The sequence below is a fragment of the Atractosteus spatula genome, chromosome 6 (genome assembly GCF_055471065.1).
Source record: "Atractosteus spatula isolate fAtrSpa1 chromosome 6, fAtrSpa1.hap1, whole genome shotgun sequence".
NCBI lineage: Eukaryota > Metazoa > Chordata > Actinopteri > Semionotiformes > Lepisosteidae > Atractosteus > Atractosteus spatula.
Window position 1 is genome coordinate 14263837 of NC_142711.1, and position 20021 is coordinate 14283857.

The 20021-nt window shown below is 41.8% G+C and overlaps 1 protein-coding gene across 3 annotated transcripts in view; it reads left to right on the forward strand.

Moving 5' to 3' along the window:
- LOC148831859 (nucleolar protein 4-like) overlaps window positions 1-20021 on the forward strand; it is a 117061-nt gene that overhangs the window by 27506 nt on the left and 69534 nt on the right. The gene's annotated exons all lie outside the window — the stretch shown is intronic.

Here is a 20021-nt window from a genome sequence, read left to right on the forward strand (position 1 = left end):
TCTCTACTGCTGGGAGTAGTGAGGGAGCACTGGGCCTAACCAGCACTGAGCCTCCCGTCTGTTGCTGCGGAGCTTGTAGTTTGTGAACAGATTGATGGGTCAATGGATGGGCAAGCCAGAGACGTCTGTGAGCACTTCTCCATCTATCCTTCCTCTCTGTGTGGATAGACCGTAGGGGTTGTTGCCGTGAGCCGAGGTGCAAAGACACAATTAGTGATGCCAAATTGAGTGGGTAAATAAAAAAAAAAAGAAATTCTAGGTACTGTAGCTTTTCTGAACAAATACTTAAGAACAGGAACATAAGAAAAGCTACAAATGAGAGTGGGCGATTTGGCCCTTTTAGCCCTTTTAGTACTGATTAAGCTTATTGATCTGAGGATCTCACCCAGCTGTTTCTTGAAGGAAGTCAGGGTATTGACAGGTATCGACAGCAGGGCTGGGTAGCTTGTCTCATACTCCCACCACCCTCTGCATAAGGACATGACTCTTGTTCTCAGTTTTAAATGCGCTTCCACCCAGCAAGTGTTGCCAGACATCACATATAATTATTATAATAATAATTCCTTACACTTTTATATATCTCTTCTCTGGACACTCCACTCAAAACACTTTACAGGTAATGGGGACTCCCCTCCACCACCACCAGTGTGCAGCCCCACCTGGATGATGTGACGGCAGCCATAGTGCGCCAGAACGCTCCCCACACACCAGCTCTCAGTGGGGAGGAGAGCAGAGTGATGGAGCCAGTTCAGAGATGGGGATTACTAGGAGAGCACGATTGGTAAGGGCTAATGGGAAATTTGGCAAGGAGACCGGGTAACACCCCTACTCTTTTCGAGAAACGCCCTGGGAGTTTTAATGACCACAGAAAGTCAGGACCTCAGTTTTACATCTCATTCAAAGGATGGCACCTTTTTTACAGTATATTGTCCCTGTCACTATACTGGGGTATTAAGACCCACACAGACCGCAAGGTAAGCACCCCCTACTGGTCCCACTCACACCTCTTCCAGCAGCAACCTTAGTTTTTCCCAGAAGGGCTCCCATCCAGGCACTGACCAGGCTCCCACCTGCTGAGATTCAGTGCTAGTTGCTAGTTATGAGCTGCAGGGTGTATACTTATGTATTCTTATAAGACATCACATCAGATATTATATGTTTTACCATTTCATGCTTTCATTTAATGATTTCAATGAAGCAGCTGCAGTGTTTTTAATAAAAATGCAATATTAGAATTACGGTACTATATATACTGGTGTCATGTCGCACCATTTTACCAGGATAACTTCATTTACGAAGCAGGTCCATGAATGAGATTTGATATTCTAATTATTCTTAACTAATTTGTGACTGGGTACAATGAAGAAATAAAGCAATATCATGTCATTTTTTTATTTAACTTTTTTTCAAATGCATAAGTATTTCTAAGGCTCAAGATTTTATGATATACAACTGTGTGGCACATTTTAATATAGGAGTTTTACCTCTTCTGTGGCGTCTTCCATTATCATCTACTCTACTAAGTAATATCACCACAGATATCATTGGAGTCTGTTCTTAAAAGTTTGTTAGCAAGGAGATCACACCATAAGCACCTAATAATTGCTTTTTGCAATAGATAGAATGTGCGTGGGGTTCCAAATATCTGACAATAAAAAATAAGCAAAAAATAAAATGTAATTTCCATAATTCAATTACAGTATATCTTACAGATTTTAGCACGTTTATGAGAAAACATGTTGCTGCTTATTTTTTTTTTGCTGTAGTTATACAGTGTGAATACACGGTATTAATATGAATATCCAATACATATTGCGGTTACATCAGAAAATGTTTTATACAGTAGCTCTAAACACACTCCTCTCATTTTGACTTATCATTTGTTTTTCTCAAACTAAAACTAATTTTCCTACACAAAGCAACAAAACTATTTTTCACCCAGAGAAATCAACAAGAAATATGTTTTCAAATTTCACATTAATTAATGCAACGCAGAATACAGTACCTGCTGTACTGTGAATGCTCACCCAAAAAATCAAACTGACCACCTGCATCAAAGTAAACCTTGAGAGTACTTAAGAATGTGGACAGATGAGAAGAGGGCATTTGTCTTATCTAGCCCATTTGGTAGTTAAAGGGGAACTGCAGTCCCAATTTCTCAGACCGGTTATTCAATCTTTGTAACCGAATAAATTCATTTATGTTATAGAAACAAATGTACAAATTTCGAATGAAGCACAAACTTTGTGAAAGTACTGTAAGCCGCACATGTTGTCGCAAACTCGCATTCGAGTTTCCACGAATTGCGACATGATGTGTCCCTTCTTGCTCACTAGTCACTGTAATGACTAATGTAATGTGATGTGGATGTCTGCCCGTTATGCCTTGCAGCATGTAGGGGCAGCAATTTGACATTAATTTCTTACAGGACAGGGTTGTTAGCCTTGTGCCCAACCTCCAACATGGAGGACCTGGTGCCCGAAGTGGGAAACGAACCCACTACGCTGAAATTATGAGTCTCCTGCTCTATCAACCAAGCTAGTCGGGGCCCGGTAATATGAGATAATAAATAAGGTTGTGCAGCACACATGTTCCAATGTGATCTGCATGCAGAGCTAACGAGTGAGTAGTATTTGTGGGCAAAACCGTCTCAAAGTCAAGAGCTACGGAAGCACATTGCTGCCACCAGGGAAAACAAAATCCTTGCCCTTATCTCGTAATTACAAGATAGTAATTCTTGCGTACTTTATGTGATCATGCGATAGCACAGTTATCATATAATACCTATATCAAGTAGGTGGCTACGTCAGCATGCATAGGCTGCAAAGGAACAAGTTAAAGGTTTATTCCAGGCTGAAAAGAGAAAAGAAACAACGTTTTGGCTGTGAAGCCCTCACAGCCAAAACGTTATGTTTCTTTTCTTCTCTTTTCAGCATGAAATAAACCTTTAACTTATTCATTTAAACTGATCTTCAGTATGTAAGGACAAAACAACTGCAATGTGGACAGTAGTTCCTCTGATTAGGGAAAGTAATGTCCAGAGGACTGTCCATGTCCAAGGCCAAGTCCGGGAGACTGTGGAGAGGGAAGTGGACATCAGTGAGGGACGTGTGACCCAACTACAGTATAGAGAAAAACAGCAACCTATTCACTGGTAGTTAAGAGGTTTTGGTGGTTCAGTGATGGCATTTTCTCCTGGGTTTGATTCCTGATCAACACAATGTAAAAGGGGAACTGCAACGCTATTTTTATATTGTTGGGTAGAAAGAATCAGCATTGATGAGCGTACTTCATCCCACAACAAAAGTAAAATGTAGACAGTAACTTGTGAAACTTCTGTAATGGGAGCTGGTCCAGGCTCCCGCGAAGTGTAGTTCAGGACCCTATGCAGACGGTATAATCCGGAAGTAAGTGGAGAAGGACATCAGGGGAGGAGACGAAGAGGATCTGGACGGTTCGACAGACAGGGGGGCGTGACTATGGTGATCCGGTGCTCGGGGGGCGTGGCGATGGCAAACAGGTCCAGACAGTCCAAAAGGTGGAATCCAGGGCACAGTCCAGAGTCCAAAACCAGGAAATCCATCTGAGACAAGATGATTAAAAACAGGGACAGGGACATGGAACGAGATTAAAAACGGCGTGATGAAGCCAGGCGCTCCGAGCCCTGGACTCAGCTTGGTCAGGACACCGTGAAGCCTATGTCTTCAAGCCACGGACGTAGGGCGACTTGATGGCAGGCAAGCTTCCGGGCATCCGTCTTCCTAAGCAGAGCCAGGAACAGCGAGAGCCCCAGGCTTAAATAAGGAGGGACAAACAGAGGGCAGGGTGCACATAATCAACTAAAATACGAAAGGGCCGGAGCGCCCTTAAGAGGAGGGATTCGGATCGTGACAACTTCCATTTTACATCACAAAATAGGTGAAATTTCCAGGTATGTGTATCTCCATGTTCTGCAATTCAGAACGAGGCAACAAAACTTCCAGTGACGTGTTGCAGCCCTGTTACATTGTAAAAAAGCGGGCTTGTGAATACATCTCTTTTAATCCAATAGAAATATTGCTCTTTACGGAAGCGCATTGCTGCCACCAAGGGAAAAAAAAATCGCCCCCTTATCTTAATAGTAATTACGAGATAGCAATGCTTACGTCAGTGTATGTACAACCTGTTTTGTTGTGCACTGAACGCATGTAGAAGCTACCGTGAACTTGGCTGGCACTTTCGGTTTAATGATTGTGTCAGTGTCCAGCACTGCAGAATGTGTACAGATTTACTTTCAACCGGGGTTTAGTCATAATGAAATCTTGCAGTTTTTAGCAGATATGAACAGAATCATTACAAGCAGGAGGGCCAGTTTTGCGGGATTTAGAGATCAAAGCAATGATGGTCCCTTTATGAACAGTTACAGTATACTGTATGTGCAATCACTTCCACTGCTTAAAACTGCAAGTCCGCACATAGCGATATCTGTATTAAGTAAATACTGACGTAGCCCATGGTCAATTGCGACTACACTGGACATTAATAGGTTTTAACTAGTTATTGTATTAACTATACATATTAAACTATTATTTTGCAAAAAAAACTACTATTTTGCAAAAAGAAATAACCACACCTAACCCCATGGATAGCAATGTTCTATCAGATGAGGACTGTCAATAAACAATGATGCTGAAAGTAAAACACATTCATTTTCTGACAAGAAGATACAAAAGGCGTTAAACACAGAACTGTAGAAACAGAGTGAGAAACAGGTGTCCTTTCAGTAGTCAGCAGTACAGCAACCAGCTGGGCAACAAAACTAACCATAAGATAGTGGAGAAAGGGGGAAAATAGACAATTAACAAACGTCCTCATGCAGGAAGTCATATGAATCGCCACTCGTGTCAAAGAGGCAGGAAGAACAACATTTCCCTGTATAAACCTTACGGGTGAACACGGTGATTTAACAACCCGGAGACGTGGGGTCGATCTTCATTTGATTACCCACTTACTGTAAAATGCTTATAATTTACTTAAATATTTTGATTACGTTAGTTATTTTTTTCCCTTTTATGCTGTTGCAGGGAAGTTTCTGCAAATACAGCTTGGATTGTAGCTCACCCCCCCATCAATAACTGAACTGGTGCTCCCGCGTTTCCAGATAGTCGCTGTAATGAAACTGATATTACAGTATATTGTGGTGAAACGAGTCATTTCAACATGTTCTCGGTAGGATTCAGGCAACCAGAGCTGGCAAGGATGTCCTCTGTATCCTTAGACACAGTATGCATTACTGGAGTAACAGTTGATTAACTTGAACATATGTGCATGATGACAAAGGTCACTTTTATAGACTCTCACTCCTATAGCAAGGCTGCACCAAGAGCCCCTGTTCAAATGTACATGGAGTAACTGAGGAATAGTTTAATGGTGGAACTGAAGTTCTGGAAGCTAACAAAAGGCCAGTTCTATTTCTCAATTCAGGACACTGAGAGCCACACTTCAAACAACCATAAAAGCCATAACGCATATCAGCATATCCATTTCTCAAGTCCTTGTACCTAAATGCTAGAAGCTTAAGAAATACAATACAATACAAGAATTTGCGGCCATAGCATTGACAGGGTTTTATAAATATTATCAGTAAAAAATACTGACAGCTGAACTAGAAGAAAGCTTAGAATCAATGGCATTTTAACAAACAGCCAATATGGACTTGGAAGGGTAATATTTTATTTGGCTAACCTGCTAGAATTCTTCAGAAAGTGACAACGTTGGCAATAACCCTAAATCATATGGCATAGTTAGACTTCCAGAAAGCGTTTTGTGAGCTCCCTCATAAAAAAGGATAATTCTCCAATCGAAAGGTAATGTTTGCTAAAAGACAGTGAAAAGTGGGTAATGAGTAGGAAACAGCATGTTATCTTAAGAGGCATAACCTCACGTAAAATGCGGTGTACAGTACCCAGGGATTTGTTTTAGGCACATTGATCTTCCTGATCTACTGTATATCAAGAGCCGATCGAGATTTTGGTATAATAAGCAACCTAGCTGATAACAATATAAGGGAACTGGCAAGCAGTACACAACAGCAAGTCAGTTACAACAGGACACAATCATGGGCAGACAGCTGACAAATGAAATGTAACATTGGTGTGAAGTGTGCGGTTTAGAGCTGCTGAAAACTTATGTCAAAGGAATCTGGACATTTATCTGGATTGTTCTATGTCCTGACAATGCAAGGAAGCAGTAAAAAAGCACACAGAGCAGGAGAATGCCAAATTTAAATCAAATGAAGTTATGCTCACGTAGGTCAGTCTTCTCGTAAAACCTCGTTTAGAATCTGGTTCTGTTTTGATTGTCCTGTCACTAAAAAGGATATTATAGCCTTGAAGAGTTCAAGGAAGATCAACAAAAAAACGATTCCTGGTCTCAGAGTATTGCCATATGCAGACAGGCTGATGGAGATAAATCTCTTCAGTCTAGAAACAAGGATATTGAGAGGAAATTTGATGAGAGTATTTAAGCTCTTAGATATAGAGTCAACCCAAGGGAATATTTCAGACTCGGAAGCAATACAAGGACAAGGGTTCACAACTGGAAACTAAAAGGGAATCATTCAGTCCAGAGAATAGGAAAAGCTTCTTTACACAAAGAGCTGTGGATATTTGGAACAGGTTTCACAGCCTGACTCTTTCAGGAAACTGCTGGACAGTTTTAGATTCACTTACTGTAGCTACTGAACTTACAAATGAGCAAGATGAGATATGCAACTCCTTTATCTACTAAAGCAGCTATATCACTCTGCAACTCACAACTGGCAGCCCACTGATGCTAAGCAGGTGTGAGCCTGGCCAGTACCTGGAAGTTTGCTACTGGAAGAGGTGTAAGTGAAGGGGACACCATACTGTAAAAAAGCACCCTCTTTCAGATGAGATGTAAAACCTAGGTCCAGAAAAGAGGTTTCTTGAAAAGAGTAGGGGTGTTTTAACAAAATACCTGGCGTCCTGGCCAAATTTCCCATTGGCCTTTACCAGTCATGGCCTTCTTATAATCCCTGTCTATGACCTGGCTTCATTACTCTGCCCTTCTCCCCACTGAGAGCTGGTGTGTGGTGAGAGTACTGGTGCACTATGGCTGCTGTTGCATCCTCGAGGTGGGGCCGCACACTGGTGGTGGTGGAGGGGATCCCCATTACCTGTAAAGCACTTTGAGTGGAGTGCCCAGAAAAGTGCTATATAAGTGTAAGGAATTAATATTATCAAATAATAATAAGTCATTATTATTGCAATGAAATACAGTATGAGTATGAGCATAGTGGCATTTGCAACTATTTTCAAATCACTTTCTTTGTGCCATTAATTGCCCAGATATTGTTATTGTCCACTGGATAGACATCAGCCAGACTTTGATCTACACTGTGGTTGTGTTCTTGAATATACATTGTGTAAACCAAAATCACATACAAATCTACAGTATGGCAAATAAAATTTAATTTTCCATTTTTCACAGGATGGCCCCCATAGTTTATCCATTACAGGTACGATGAAAACGTTACTGAAATGTAAAGTTGCTACTAAGCTTTACTCACCTTTTGAGGTGTGAAAACATTCACTGCGCTTTCACCATATTTTGTATGGTGTTTCATAAGAAGGAACAATAACTTCAGTGTACAGTAAATACATCACACTTTCTCTGCTTTTTACCTCCTTTCACATCACTGTTCGCAGAGTTAGCTCATTAATGCCCGAAAACTTCGCCACAGACGCTGACCTCTCAACTCTAGCGGGCATATCAACAGTTGTTTTCTGCCTCTTCGCGTGTGATCAATCACTTTTCGAGGGACTGACTGGCAAATTCTTCTTGGGGGTCGTGCTGAACACTCATTAAGGGCGACAATCATCGTTTAAAGGCGAGCGCACCACGTGATGCCGCGAGACAGTCACTGAGAGCCGCGACAGGAAGCGACCGGCTGATTCTGTCTGCGCCTGCGCGTCGCGGCGAGTGCAGGACTGTAGGAAATGCAACTCAAATCAAACCCGCGATGCAGTGCAGTTTTTTATTTTAAATGCGAGGATCAACATTTGATTCACCGTTGTTTTATAACAGCGCCATGATGGTATTTATTTGTTAAAGATATTGTTCTTTGTTATTATGTTTAACACATTTTAATTTTCAATATGAAACTTTTTATTAAAATTACTCATTTTATTTTTCCAGGTTCTTTGGCATTGTATCTAATATAAATATTTAATTGACCAATTTTATACATGATGAAAAAAAAACCAGCCTGAATTTGCGTGGCTTACAAAAAAGATGATTTACAATAAAGTATTGTATTATTCTTTGAAGATAAAGAGTGTGACTCAAGCCCGGTATACTACTGTATACTGTAGTTGCTATATAGTATATTCAGAGTATGACAAGCACCATTAATTATGTACATACAAATGTTTTTTCAATTGATTTAGGTTGTTAAAGTTAAATGTTTCCTGTTCTTTTTATATACTGTTTTTAAAGGCCAAATGAATGTTTTATTCAATTTACATGGATTACCTGCATAGTAATTAAATTTTCAGCCAAGTAAAGTCGTTTAAGGCGGAAAGGAGTAGAAATTATGCAGATTACTATTAATAGATCAGAAGCTGGTTCAGAAATGTGTTCCGAAACCTACAAAGGTCAAAACACATTCTTCGAAACAGCCCTACATTTTGCAGGAATCGCAGTATTTCCGATCAATTGGGGGTCCCTTGCTGCCAATCACGGAGCTTCAGGTTTGACCTTCTTCCCCCTCTCCTGCTCCCTTAACTGGAACAGGCCCGTATCTTATTCCAGATTCCAGATCCTCACAAGCCTTTGTGTGAAAAAGTGCGGCAGTTTTAGGCGCGCATCTCTGGGCACACGTGTCCTCTGGCTTGTTCATTTTGGAGTGTTCATTGAAGAGGTGCGCGGGATTGGCTTTGTCTTCGAGGGTTTTGAATATTTGGCTCCGACGGCCTCCATGTAATCTTCTCGGCTCAAGACTCAAGACAAGCAGTTTCAGACTGCCATTGTGGGGCTCTTCTTTAAAAGTACTTTTCTGTACTTTGAACGATCCTAACTTTCTGTTTGCCATAAGAACGGTTCGTTTCTTATTCATGGAGATTTAAAGGTTCTACAGCTGGCCATCTGGGCCCCCCCCCATGACCTTTCCTGACGTTCTAGGCAACGTTCATGGTGTCACGATCAGTTCTTTCCGGACCCTATGCGGATGACACAATCCAGAATTGTGAGGAAACAGTAGGGAAAAAGTCATGCAGGAATATGGGAATGAAAACAGGGGGGAAGTCAGTGGTGCACGGGGGAGGTGTGGCCGAGGCAAACAACCCAGAAGAAATCGAAAACAAAGGTCCATGGCCGTGTAATCCATCCAAAAACCAGGGATTAAAAACAGGTGCCGGGTCGGGACCGGCGGGGGGAACAGGCGCAGGCGCAGGCGCAGGAAGCTAAAAAAACATAACAGAGCCAGGAGCAACCAGGACCCGAGCTCGCACGATGCGGAGATCAGATGCAGAACCTCGAGTGAAGTGAGCGCCTGGCTTATAAAGGCGAACTGAAACGGGGTAGGAACAAGGAACAGGTGCGGGGGAAGAGGCAAACGAGGAAGGGCTGGGGCGCCCTTAACAGGAGGGGTTTGCGATCGTGACACACGGTCCGCTTGACAGAGAAAACACTTCTTACTCTCCTCGTTGTCGCGGCTTCTCAAAGACGCGTCGTCCCTTTCGGCGTTGCGTAGGGCGAGGTTTTGCTGTGGAAATTGAAATCGGCATCAGCTTCGTGCTGACAGTGAGTCATAGTCCCTTCTACTGCCTGTGCCGGTTTTGTTTGTATAGCTACTGGTGCTCTGTGTCTGTTGTGGTCTGTGGTCTCTCTTCTAGTTTTGTCTCACTGTTAACCTTTTCTGGAGGAAGCATGGATATCGTGCCATTCGATCTTATTCTTTTGATCCATGAATACCGATAACTACGACTCATAATTACCGTGAACCACACCTCATCACTCTTGGAGGTACTCCGTTTAACAGAACAAATCACTCTTCCTGCTTTTTGTTGGGTTTTCTTATCGCACGTACTGCAGCTTAGGATCTGAAAGTTACCTGGATCGCTCAGAGATGGAAACGTACACTCCATTACAAGGGTTAATGGTCTCGTGGCAGAAACCATGTCTTTTCTTCTCCAGTACTTAACGAACTTTTGCAAAAGCCAGTGAATTATGGCTGTTTTCCTCATGTAGCAGGACATTTTTCAGGAATATTCCCAGGAGTCCCCAGAGCTTTGACCTACCAATGAGAAACAAAAGGTCTTCGAAGCAGTTTGTCCCAAGGATTGTGAGTGGCTGGCTTATCTAAATAACATTACCAGCAGACACCAGAGAAACCAAACAAAACACAATGTGAACCTAATCCAATAAACCATAGGTCACGCCTGATGTAGCAGCACAGCCATTCTTCCCATCATCGTGATCAATATGGATTACATTGATATATTCCTAATATTTCTAGAACGTTTTCCACCAGTCGTGTAGAACAGATGAGTGGATATGATACTGCTTTTCTTCTAAGCAATGAGATGTGTTTGTAATACATAATGCCATTACCCATTTGGTGGTATTTACACTACATAGACATACTGTATGTATTGTATGAACATATTAGTCTCTTCATCATATTGCATAGAATTAACTTTGGGGCAGTGTTTTGTTACCGTTATTGTTCTTATGAATTTATTGCGTTCGACACCTTTATCCAAAAAGACTTTCATTTGTACCCATTTATACAGCCGGACGTTTTACTGTAGCAATGTGAGTGAAACATCCTCCTTAAGGTTTAGCTGGTGCTTCTTTGACTTCCCATTTCCTAACTCTTATAAATGGGGTTGCTAATTAAAGTTCAAGAAGGATGACAACAGCCAAGTTCAATCAGCCTCAGCTATATCAGTTGGAAACGATAAATACTATACGTGATTCCCTTCTCTCCCTCGCCGTTTGCGTCCCACCTCCAGCCCACGTCCACCTGTGCAGCTGGCCCTTGGTCACCCCTCACTCTGCAGGGGGGTCTCAGCCTCCTCGTCCTCTGGCCAGGAGGTCAGCCCTCAGCCAAGCAGGTTATTGGCCAACTGAAACACTCATTACACATTGTCATCACGTTTCAATACACATTCAGTCTTTCCTAGTGAAACACGATTTGGGTCAACCGGACTGTTTCGTCTTTATCATCCCCTCCATCCACTGGTCCAACTGTCCATTCCCATATTTCACCGAGGCAGCTACTCAAGCCCGTGGGAGCTCAGATGACAAGGGTGTCTGGCTCCTGACTGGAAGGTCCCTGGTTCAATCACAGGTAGGGGCAAGCGATGTAGCTTGCTCTAATTCCTTCCAGACGGCTCCCAGTTCCACTCAGCCTGCTTTCCAAGTGAGTACTGGGGATTAATCCTTCTGAGGAGTAATAGGACAGCCGGAGTGTGATGCTGGCCACATCACCTCCACCTCCAGTGTTGGATGGTCAAGAAGAATGGTGGCCCTTGCCCCCTGTTCCCCCATGGGCCTTGATGGCCTGAAAAGGGACCTACCTACTTAGCTCCTCAAGGTGCTTAGACAAATGACAACATCAGTGATAGGTATAGCATAGGGAAGGTAGGGCAAGCTCAGCTATTGTAAGGTGGTCAGGCTTGATTATTATTATGGACACTTCCCAGAACTCCTAGTGATTTCTGCTTGCTCTTACAGACACCTGTCTCTAAATGGAGTTACATTTGTGGATAGAGTGCATAATAAAATGTTAATTGCACATTTTATTTGTCACTACTGTTTTGGTATTTTAAGGGCGTGTCCTTTCAATTAAGCACAATTAAGCAGTTTAATTAAGAAGTGTAATTTGTAATGTATTATGCTTGTACAGTACCAATGTAGTGGGATTTGCATAATTTGTGATTCTCATGTTTTGCTTCAAGTATTTTACTCAAAATGATATCCAAATCGAATAAATTCAGAATAGTAAACAGAAGAAATGGGAAAGCAGCATAGTCTTTTTATGTCCTTTTGAATCAACTGCCAACCTTCTTATTTTAATATTCCTGACATAATTCCCTGTTATTTTCATATTTCAGTCTCTCATCATGCCCAAATCCTTTTATTTCAAGATCCAGCATAAAATTGTAAAAATAAATTTGCAAACCATTTTGACCATTTCTGTGATACTAGTACTAGTCTAAATAGAGCAGTCCTCATTTCTTAGGTAACAACACTTAAGACATATTCACTTTGTGCTTGTGTGGAATGCAGCCCCAATACAGTGTTCTGCAAAGTTCAGGTCAACAGTTACGAAATCAGTCCTGCTTGTGTCATGGGTGGCAGAGATTAGGACCTCAGATCTCAGTGCGAACCTAGACTGACATTCTAGCCCAGCGAACTCAGATTCCACTACCAGTCATGAGCTACAGTGGTGGGTTTTCAACACTGTACAGCTCATGCACATACTGTACCATGGTAGCAAGTGTGTGTGCTATTTACTTACTGTACTGCATATTGAGGGATGACTGACATACCGAAGTTTTGTTATCTAGAATCTGATAGGGGTCAGGGTTGTGGCCGAGAATCTTCTGCACATGAGCCACAACTGCAGCAAAGCATAAAGATGAAAAGTGCTTTTAAGTCCTCAAACACCAAAAAATGAAAAGCCCATGTAAAAACACATACACCAACAGGTTTTTGGGAGTGTGATAACTACTATATGTCTTTAATGTGAATTTCTACTAAATGTCAGAAGTTACTATTTTTAGGTTGGTTTTTTTAGTATCTTTGAAAGGTGCCTTATTTATAAAGGACTTCTGAATATGTTTTAACCTTTAATTATCTAGCTAGCATATGTGTTAATTGAAAAAAAATAAGAAAATGCTTTATAGATAAAAATGTTTGAAGACAGAGTTGCCTTTGCAAATATTTAAGAATTATGTAACCTAAAACCAGTCCCTCTCTTGTGACATGCGTGATCAGAATGCACTCCCCTATAATTAAATGCTGTATATTAATACACCTGCAAATAGTAATTAGGTGGCTGTGCTCAAGTGAATGTAGCTTCCCCCATGTCTGGACCTCCCTGATGAAAACACACTACTCACTGGAGTGAGGCCTCGCTTTGGTGCCTGAGGTTGATATGATGCTTCACCAATGGATTCGATTGGATTTCTAAATAAAGTAGATTGAAAAACACCCCAGTTTCCAATTGTCCTTAGTCTTAGTCAGAATTTGTCCTCCTTGTTCCAGGAACTGCAGTTCGGGGGGAGTCTGACGTGGACTATATATTCTGTACCGTTGAAACATTAGAAAAGATTTTGTCTCTTTTATTTCTGTAGCTGCAGCTTCAGACTCCCCCGGCTGGCTGTTTCTTCCTTGATTTTTCCATGCTTGTTCTTTTCTATGAACTAGTGTCATTCCTTGGAAATCTCTTCTAATGACAGGCAGGGAAGGAGCCCAGTTGTTGTGATGGCTCTGTTCATCGATACTTGCAGATTTGAATTTGTATGAAATTAGTTGCTCTGTGGAGTTTAGATTCATTGATTAGACAGATTGATTTTAATGACTCCTTTTAAGGGTGGGACAGTGATGTAGTGGTTAGCATTACTGCCTTGTAATACTGGGGCACAGGGTTCAATTCTTGGGGTGATATCTGTGTGGAGGTTTTATGTTCTTTCCATTTTTGCCTGAGTTTCCTCTGGGTGCTCTGATTTCCTCCCACAGTCCAAAGCTGTACTGGTAGATTCATGGGCTTCTGGGAAAATTGGCCCTGGTGTCAATGTGTGTGCCCTGTGATGGATTGGCGTCCCATCAAGGGAGTGTCCTGCCTTGTGCCCATTGCTTGCCAGGATAGGCTCCAGCTCCCCCCATGACAATATATGGGAAATGTGGTTAAAAAATGAGTTGGATGGATGGGTTATTTCTAAAGAGCAAAGTGGAATATTAATGGATTTCTTATTTGAACTCTTGATTCTTTGGGTTTTAAAAAATCATCCTTATTCTATATTCAACAGGTGTAGTGATTTAAAGATAATTGGTTCTTTATTCTGCTATCATGATAAAATCTCATTAATCTGAACTTATTATTTTAAATCTGTCATTGCTTTGAATTTTTAACATGAAAAATGTTAACACTGTTATTTAAAAATATACATAGATTTTAATATTATTTTTACATACTGTATGTTAATAGCTTTGATCATAAAAATATCATGCTGCATAGTAATAATAATGCTTTATTAATAAAAGCAAAGTATTGTGTGTTTGTCATTAATTAAGTATCCAATTTATTTAGCTTTATAATGAAACATCTCTTAAGAGAAGCTTCAGAGGATCAGACATATTAAGTAGTAAGTTGTTGCCTTTTCAGAATCAGGCAATAAAAGAAATTAGTTTAGAAATGTCACGAAAATACAAAAAGAATATTTGACCAAAAGAAAAACACATTCTTTTCTTATTCAAAAATCCCAATTGAATTTCATCAGAAGGAAACCAATTTTCCAATATACGCAATATAATTTTTGACAACGGGTTTTTCCCATTATCGCATGTAAATCCAGAGATAAATATTTATATAAACACAGTAAATGCAATGTCTTATTAAAAGGAGAAAATGACTTACTGTACTTGTAAAATGTAAAACAACGACTGAAGAATTTCTTGAACATGAGGGTGGGGTGAACATACAGTACCAGTTTTATCCATCAATTGTCTAACCACTTTATTCAATAGAAGGTCACTGGGCAGTCAGAGCCTATCCCAGCAAGCAACGGGCGCAAGGCAGGATACACCCTGGATGGGACACCAGTCCATCTGAGGGCACACATAGACACAAACACACACACTCACGCTAGGGCCATTTTCCCCGGAAAACCAGTTAACCTACCAGTATGTCTCTGTGGAATGAAACTGGAGCACCTGGAGGAAATGCACATGCAAACTCCACACAGATAGCACCCCAGGAATTAAAACCGGGGCCCCAGCTCTGCAAAGCAGAAATGCTAACCACTGTCCACCGTGCCATACCAGTTTAATTTTACCATCAAAAACAGTTCTGATCATGCTCAGGTAACTTTTATTTTGCGCTGTCATTATTTTCACATCTTTCCACAAAGACTTGTGGAAGTAAACTTGTACAGTATGTTTATGACACAAGAATCCTATTTTTCATCTGAGTACTCAAGTTAAAAGTACCATCTCTTCAATTTGAAAGAGGATGCTTGTAAACAATGTGCTTGGCTTCACTTATCACACTGTGTTTCCCTTAAGAAGGTGTTACAGAGCTCCAGAGCAAACACACTGTGCATTGTAGCCAGCACCACATGCTGTGCTGTTACAGAAATCAAAGCTATCAAGAGCTGAACAGGGCTAAACTTTACATTTTGGATCGATTATTTTAGCCTGCCTCTCCCTACAAGATTGTATGACTTGCTCGCGCATACATTTGAGTCGCAGGTTGGGAGAATGACACACGACTGACACAGGAATCCATTATTATTACTAGGAAGTCATGCTGCTTAACAGGTGAAATCTACTGGGTCTGGGCTGTGCTTGTGTTGTCACGGCACAGGATATGTGAAATTCCTTAGTGGGCTGCAAGCAGATCCACCTGCACCTGCCAAGAGGTTCCTGGCTTTTAATTTGTTTCCCTGGGATGGCTTCTGTGTTTTCTCAGACGTGCAAACCACATTTAATAAGGAATACTAGCCATAAAGCAGCATCCAGCGCGACTTCATTGTCTGTGTCTAATGTGTTTTCTGTGTCAGCCATCAGCTCCCACAGCAGCCCCCTGGACTGGGGCGGTGGATGGGCTTTGATTCCTCGTTCAGGTCGACGCCGGCTGCCTGCCTGTCAAGAGAGTATTAATCCCCATTGGATAGAGGGAGAAATCGCCATGGAGACTCGAGCTCGGCGCTTGGTCCCACAGATCCCGCTGCAGGGCAGAGCAGCAGGAGCAGCAGCAGCAGTAGCAAGCAGCAGCGATCGTAAGCCTGTGGAAAATCACTATTCGCCATTCTGATAAACCCCGTGGTAGGAACTGAGAACCGCTACAGTGCACAACTCAGGCGAAGCAGTAATGGCATCAGATAAATGAAGTGATATGATGCCCCTGATTGAACAGGTCCTCTCCAATCCCCCTAGATAAACACGTCGCGAAGACAAACATCAGCTTGCCCAAAGGATTTTGATTTCCCTTGGTTTCTTAGCTAGGGAGCGTCGCAGGTAATCCACAGTTGGCCAGGAACCCAGAAATCACAGGTGTGAGGTGCCGTTGTTTTCTGAAACAAGGCTGTGGCGAACTGGAGGCTTAGTTTGCGGCGGTTGGCCTGTCCTTGAGTGAATTGTCATTTACAGCCATAGCAAATGAAAAACATCCGAAGTGCTGAAGCAAAGCGTAAGAATGTTTAGGGACTAAAGGCTTTGCAGTGGCTCTTGATGGGGGGAGATAGAGAAAGGGAGGAGGGGTGGCAGAGGTGGTGGTGGTGGTGGTGGGGGGAGTGCTCTTTCACTAAAATCAGAATTCAAGCAGGCTCATTAGCCATTGCTGTGATCCTGAAACCTCCTCCCTTTACCAGCAAACATCCCTCTGGCAAAATACAGCACTCTGGCCCATCTGTAAACTTGTCGGGGAATTTAATCATAGAGGAAGGAGCCCATCACCCTGGAGGAAGGCCGAGTACATGCTTCACTGTCGTTTCCGCGGCTCATCTCTGTAGTGGCTCTGCCAGAATGTGCTCGGTTTCCATGGCAACCCCATTCCTGCTCCGCGCAGGGGAAGATTAGCTCTTGCTGTGCAGCGGGGAGAATTTAAGGGAAGTCAGGCTAATCCCTGGGTGCGCTGCAAGAAAAAGGTTGGACCTCGCCTGAGGGATGCTGGAGCCGCAGCGCTCGATCTGGCCCGCCTCGGCAACACTGAGGAGCGGAATCCGCAATTAGCGGTAGCCGCTCCAAAGTGGAATTTCGACGGGCGGGTTTTTTTTTCCGCCTTCTCCCTCGCCGACGTCATCGGCCTCTTCCTCGCTCGAGGAAAGGCAGGGAATGTTGTCCCGGTGAAGGAACAGCTGCCGGGTTTTGTGAAGGGAGGGGCTGCGGAGACGATCCCCACCTCCAGCAGTTTTTGAGGACTGGAGCGTGTTTGTGCGTGCTCTCCGTGCAGCGCGCCTTTCCGGGGGCGTGGAGTTTCTGCCCCTCGACAGGCCTAATGCTTTTGGCCCAAAGTGGGAGAAACGTCTTCCAGGGTCTGGTGATAAAACGCTGTCACTTCTAAGCGTGCTGCAAACACTCGTGTTGGAAAACTGAAAAAAAAACAAAGTTAAAAAATTGTATAATTTAATTGTTAAACAGAGTTTAACGGCAGTAGCTCCTACAGTATGTCACATATACAAATGCACTTAATAGATCACGTTATTGGCCCTCCTCTATTGTTTAAGACCTTTCCAAGACAGTATTAGTTTCTGCTGACAACAAAGGCACCTTGTTGAGCAAAGAGTTTCCATCTAGTTTCGTGTAAACAAATAGGTGGCCAAGTCTATAATACCTTTAGAAATGCTTTACCCGCATGTTCTTCAATTTAAACCTGCTAAGACAAAAAAAACGCAATAAAATAACTTTTTCAAGGGGCCGATTTAGTCCTCTTGAGTAGGTTTTATTTTTCTTTATTACTAGGCAACATTATGATTATTTGTTTGAAAGAAATGATGTAGACATAGTGTGGTGGAAAATGCTGCACAAAAGGGAGATATTTGTTCCCCAAAACAGTGATATGTATGTATTCTGTGTCACAATAAGGCTGCAGCATTAGTTTCTTCCAAGATTTGTACACAATTCAAGGTATATGGAGTCTTAAGAGTGTAAAAGTTTAATAATAATAGTAAATTGCTTTTCATCCACATGGGTACCAAAGTGTTTTGCACAAATAAAAAGTGACCTTTTTCATCAATCACAGATGGAAAAGTTGCCAACTGCTTGAATTGAAGGAGACCTTTATGCAGTCCAGAGTGTTCGAAATCAACGGTTAACATTCCCACTCCTTTCATTCCTACCATGATATTTTCAATGACTACGTTTTAAAGTTTTCTCTCAATCGAATGTGTTTATAGAGCGCCACCTACTGGTCTACCAACATCACGCAGCGCTGCAAACTGGTTTTCCTTGTTCTCTTTAGGGGTTCCCATTGCAGTGCTCACCAGCCACAGTCTTGCTTAGCTCCTGAGTTCTGAGCAGGTAGTAGCAGTTCTGCTGTCTGAAAGGGATCAAATATCTCATTTCCTAAAACTTTTTTTTCCATATACTGTAATTGCATGTTTCTAATGTACCAAAACTCAGTATAAGAAAACATTTATCTTAATATTTGAATCACCTATCATATTACTCATAGCTCCTGGGATGTACTGTCTACATCACAATGATTATGATTTACTGGTGACCATGCTTATTATCAATACAGTATGAAGGACTAGAATAGTGTAGGAACAATAGAAATTGCTCAAAGCTGTTGTAAGTCATGATGTAGAACTGAAGTGCTCCTCTGATACCTGCTAATGTTTCAGAGCTACGGTATGGTCAGGCTTTGCACTACACTTCAAGACAGCAGAGACAGGTGGCGGGTGGTTACTGGAAGTGCTGTTAATTGAGAAGCCTTTCGCATCATACAAATTGATCGTTTGGTGAATCGACAGCCCTTACTTTTTCACATTAATTTTTCGTGTTTGTGTTGATCATTCCCACGTGGCTCCAGGGAAACACACATTTCTTACAATCTATTACATATTATGGAATAACAACACCTCTTTATATTTCACTGGGGGATATGTTTACTGTAGGTTCGCCTGGGACACATCCTCCCACGAAAGATGTGATGTTTTTAATTTGTCAGAATTAAGACAAGAGAGGCACTGCAATGCTCACTAGAAATCCAGCAAGCCTAGAAAGAAAGTCTTTTGAATCCTCGGGTAAGGGTTATTATGAAAGTTTCGAAGACTGTTGAACAAAAAAGAATATAAACAAAATGAAACACTGAGCTTTGACCCTTAGTTCTTGAGTTGTTTCTCTTCTTGCTGCTTTACTGAACGTATCGCTTTGTATGCTCCACCATAGTCCTGATGTACAATTTCATTATAATTGCCCTGATCCTCATTGCTTTGCTCACCTTGTCTTTCTCACATTGTACAGTATCATAAATCATGCCCTGCAGCAGCTCCCCTTTACTTTATCCACTGTATAAATATAAACAAAGATTACTCAAGCCCTTTTGTACAGAACTGTAATTGACACCCTTTTCGTAATGAAAGGGAGATCTGATCGTGGACGCGTTCAGTTTTGCAGCACTTTGTTGTGAAAGTGGAAGTCCTTGCTCTGGGGGAATGAGTGGTCCCACTGGAGAATAGGGTCTGCTTGATTGATCGTGTCAGATACTAGCTCAAAGCACTCAGAGAAGCCAACGCTGTTGTATTAGTGCTGCACACTTGGCACTTTCTGTGATGTTTAATATTGCGTGTCGGCTTGTATATAGAAATACTGGAACAGTGGGAACAGCAGTAAAGTCATGGGACCTTGGCTTCATTGTGAATGTTGATTCTGCAATACTAGCCCTACTGCTGCTACTGCTAATCCCACATCACCACCAGCAACGAAGAGCACGATTTTTTAGTCGTTTACGTTGTCATAATGTTATAATTTCTTTAAAGAAATGTCAGAACAAAAATTAAAATTACACATTGAGATTTCTTGGGCTTCCCTGACTTCTTTCAAATACTGTAATCCGATACTTAATTATGTTTATTCCAAGACACCGCATTTTTTAGTTTTACATTAATTTAAATGATAAGGTGTGTTATTTCTGTATAAACGTCTCCAAAGGCTGCGCAGCACAGTGGAAGGAAACGAAACAAAAAGGGTAACGTAACCATGTTGATTCAAAACCTTGCCCGAAACATTCTTGTTCTTTCTGTTTTTATTTCCTACCTTCCCTAGTTTTCATGAAAAGCCCAGAC